Genomic DNA, 4,785 nt, shown 5'->3' on the forward strand with positions numbered 1-4,785 from the left:
GAACTGGCACTATCTCCTCAAATACTTTGAGTATTTTCATTCGGTAAAGTTTCCGCACATCTGTGAAACAAGGGCTATTAGAATATATAAAAATATTGGAAATAATTTAATCAGCTATATTGAAAAACCTTGACGGTACGGACCGAGCTCGAGAAAAATACTACTTTAAAACGGATGGAATAGATTCGTTGAACTGGCACTATCTCCTCAAATGCTTTGCGTATTTTCATTCGGTAAAGTTTCCGCACATCTGTGAAACGAGGGCTATTAGAATATATAAAAATATTGGAATTGAATTAATGAGGTATATTGAAAAACCTGGTCGGAATGGACCGAAGTCGACAAATATACTACTGTAAAACAGATGGAATAGACCCGTTGAACTAGCACTATGTCTTAAACTAATTTGAGTATTTTCATTCGGTAAAGTTTCCGCACATTTGCGAATCCAGGCCTATTAGAATATATAAAAATATTGGAAATAAATAAATGAGGTATATTGAAAAACACTGCCGGAATTGACCGAAGTCGAGAAAAATACTACTGTAAAACGGATGGAATACACTCGTTGAACTGGCACTATGTCATCAAATGCTTTGAGTATTTTCATTCGGTAAAGTTTCCGCACATCTGTGAAACGATGGCTATTAGAATATATAAAAATATTGGAAATATATGAATGAGGCCTATTGAAAAACCTGACCGGAATGGACCGAACTCGACAAAAATACTACTCTAAAACGGATGGAATAGACTCGTTGAACTAGCACTATCTCCTCAAATACTTTGAGTATTTTCATTCGGTAAAGTTTCCCATAATATGTAAAACCATGCCTATTAGAATATATAAAAATATTGGAAATAAATTAATGAGGTATATTGAAAAACCTGGCCGGAATGGACCGAGCTCGACAAAAATACTACTTTAAAACGGATGGAATGGATTCGTTGAACTGGCACTATCTCCTCAAATGCTTTGCGTATTTTCATTCGGTAGAGTTTCTGCAAATCTGTAAAACCAGGGCTAATAGAATATATAAAAATATTGGAAATAAATTAATGAGGTTTATTGAAAAACCTGGTCGGAATGGACCGAAGTCGACAAAAATACTACTGTAAAACGGATGGAATAGACTCGTTGAACTGGCACTATCTCCTCAAATACTTTGAGTATTTTCATTCGGTAAAGTTTCCGCACATCTGTGAAACGAGGGCTATTAGAATATATAAAAATATTGGAATTGAATTAATGAGGTATATTGAAAAACCTGGTCGGAATGGACCGAAGTCGACAAAAATGCTACTGTAAAACAGATGGAATAGACTCGTTGAACTGGCACTATGTCTTAAACTAATTTGAGTATTTTCATTCGGTAAAGTTTCCGCACATTTGCGAAACCAGGCCTATTAGAATATATAAAAATATTGGAAATATATGAATGAGGCCTATTGAAAAACCTGACCGGAATGGACCGAACTCGACAAAAATACTACTCTAAAACGGATGGAATAGACTCGTTGAACTAGCACTATCTCCTCAAATACTTTGAGTATTTTCATTCGGTAAAGTTTCCGCACATCTGTGGAACCATGCCTATTAGAATATATAAAAATATTGGAAATAAATTAATGAGGTATATTTAAAAACCTGGTCGGAATGGACCGAAGTCGACAAAAATACTATTCTAAAACGGATGGAATAGACTTGTTGAACTGCCACTATCTCTTAAACTAATTTAAGTGTATTTGCATTCGGTAAAGTTTCCGCACATCTATGAAACCAGGGCAATTAGAATATATAAAAATATTGGAATTAAATTTATGACGTATATTGCATAACCTGGCCGGAATAGACCGAGCTCGACAAAAATACTACTTTAAAACGGATGGAATAGATTCGTTGAACTGGCACTATCTCCTCAAATGCTTTGCGTATTTTCATTCGGTAGAGTTTCTGCAAATCTGTAAAACCAGGGCTAATAGAATATATAAAAATATTGGAAATAAATTAATGAGGTTTATTGAAAAACCTGGTCGGAATGGACCGAAGTCGACAAAAATACTACTGTAAAACGGATGGAATAGACTCGTTGAACTGGCACTATCTGCTCAAATACTTTGAGTATTTTCATTCGTTAAAGTTTCCGCACATCTGCGAAACAAGGGCTATTAGAATATATAAAAATATTGGAAATATATGAATGAGGCCTACTGAAAAACCTGACCGGAATGGACCGAGCTCGACAAAAATACTACTCTAAAACGGATGGAATAGACTCGTTGAACTAGCGCTATCTCCTCAAATGCTTTGAGTATTTTCATTCGGTAAAGTTTCCACACATTTGTGGAACCAAGGCTATTCGAAAATATAAAAATATTGGAAATATATTAATGCGGTATATTGAAAAACCTGTCCGGAATGCACCGAACTCGAAAATAATACTACTTCAAAACGAATGGAATAGACTCGTTGAACTGGCACTATCTCCTAAACTACTTTGAGTATTTTCATTCGGAAAAGTTTCACCAAATCTGTGAAACCAGGGCTATTAGAATATATAAAAATATTGGAATTGAATTAATGAGATATATTGAAAAACCTGGTCGGAATGGACCGAAGTCGAAAAAAATACTACTCTAAAACGGATGAAATAGACTCGTTGAACTGGCACTATGTCTTAAACTACTTTGAGTATTTTCATTCGGTGAAGTTTCCGCACATTTGTGAAACCAGGGCTATTAGAATATATAAAAATATTGGTAATAAATTAATGAGGTATATTGAAAAACCTGGTCGGAATGGACCGAGCTCGACAAAAACACTACTCTAAAACGGATGGAATAGAGTCGTTGAACTGGCACTATCTCCTCAAATCCTTTGAGTATTTTCATTCAGTAAAGTTTCCGCACATATGTGGAACAAGGTCTATTAGAATATATAAAAATATTGGAATTAAATTAATGAGGTATATTGATAAACCTGGTCGGAAAGGACCAAAGTCGCAAAAATACTACTCTAAAACGGATGGAATAGACTCGTTGAACTGGCAATATCTCCTCAAATACTTTGAGTATTTTCATTCGGTAAAGTTTCCGCAGATCTGTGAACTCAGGGCTATTAGAATATATAAAAATATTGGAATTGAATTAATGAGGTATATTGAAAAACCTGGTCGGAATGGACCGAAGTCGACAAAAATACTACTGTAAAACGGATGGAATAGACTCGTTGAACTGGCACTATCTCCTCAAATACTTTGAGTATTTTCATTCGGTAAAGTTTCCGCACATCTGTGAAACGAGGGCTATTAGAATATATAAAAATATTGGAATTGAATTAATGAGGTATATTGAAAAACCTGGTCGGAATGGACCGAAGTCGACAAAAATACTACTGTAAAACGGTTGGAAGAGACCCGTTGAACTGGCACTATCTCTTAAACTACTTTGGGTATTTTCATTCGGTAAAGTTTCCGCAGATCTGTGAACTCAGGGCTATTAGAATATATAAAAATATTGGAATTGAATTAATGAGGTATATTGAAAAACCTGGTCGGAATGGACCGAAGTCGACAAAAATACTACTGTAAAACGGTTGGAACAGACCCGTTGAACTGGCACTATCTCTTAAACTACTTTGGGTATTTTCATTCGGTAAAGTTTCCCCACATCTGTGAAACGAGGCCTATTAGAATATATAAAAATATTGGAAATAAATTAATGAGGTATATTGAAAAACCTGGCCGGAATGGACCGAGCTCGACAAAAATAGTACTTTAAAACGGATGGAATAGATTCGTTGAACTGGCACTATCTCCTCAAATGGTTTGCGTATTTTCATTCGGTAGAGTTTCTGCAAATCTGTAAAACCAGGGCTAATAGAATATATAAAAATATTGGAAATAAATTAATGAGGTTTATTGAAAAACCTGGTCGGAATGGACCGAAGTCGACAAAAATACTACTGTAAAACGGATGGAATACACTCGTTGAACTGGCACTATCTCCTCAAATACTTTGAGTATTTTGATTTGGTAAAGTTTCCGCACATCTGTGAAACAAGGGCTATTAGAATATATAAAAATATTGGAATTGAATTAATGAGGTATATTGAAAAACCTAGTCGGAATGGACCGAAGTCGACAAAAATACTACTGTAAAACAGATGGAATAGACTCGTTGAACTGGCACTATGTCTTAAACTAATTTAAGTATTTTCATTCGGTAAAGTTTCCCAACATCTGTGAAACGAGGGCTATTAGAATATATAAAAATATTGGAAAAAAAATTCATGAGGTATATTGAAAATCCTGGTCGGAATGGACCGAACTCGACAAAAATACTGCTCTAAAACGGATGGAATAGTTTCGTTGAACTGGCACTTTCTCCTTAAATGCTTTGAGTATTTTCATTCGGTAAAGTTTTCGCACATCTGTGAAACCATGCCTATTAGAATATATAAAAATATTGGAAATAAATTAATCAGCTATATTGAAAAACCTGGACGGTACGGACCGAGCTCGAGAAAAATACTACTTTAAAACGGATGGAATAGATTCGTTGAACTGGCACTATCTCCTCAAATGCTTTGCGTATTTTCATTCGGTAGAGTTTCTGCAAATCTGTAAAACCAGGGCTAATAGAATATATAAAAATATTGGAAATAAATTAATGAGGTTTATTGAAAAACCTGGTCGGAATGGACCGAAGTCGACAAAAATACTACTGTAAAACGTATGGAATAAACTCGTTGAACTGGCACTATCTCCTCAAATACTTTGAGTA

Source organism: Ostrea edulis, chromosome 7 (assembly GCF_947568905.1).
Source record: "Ostrea edulis chromosome 7, xbOstEdul1.1, whole genome shotgun sequence".
Classification (NCBI taxonomy): domain Eukaryota; kingdom Metazoa; phylum Mollusca; class Bivalvia; order Ostreida; family Ostreidae; genus Ostrea; species Ostrea edulis.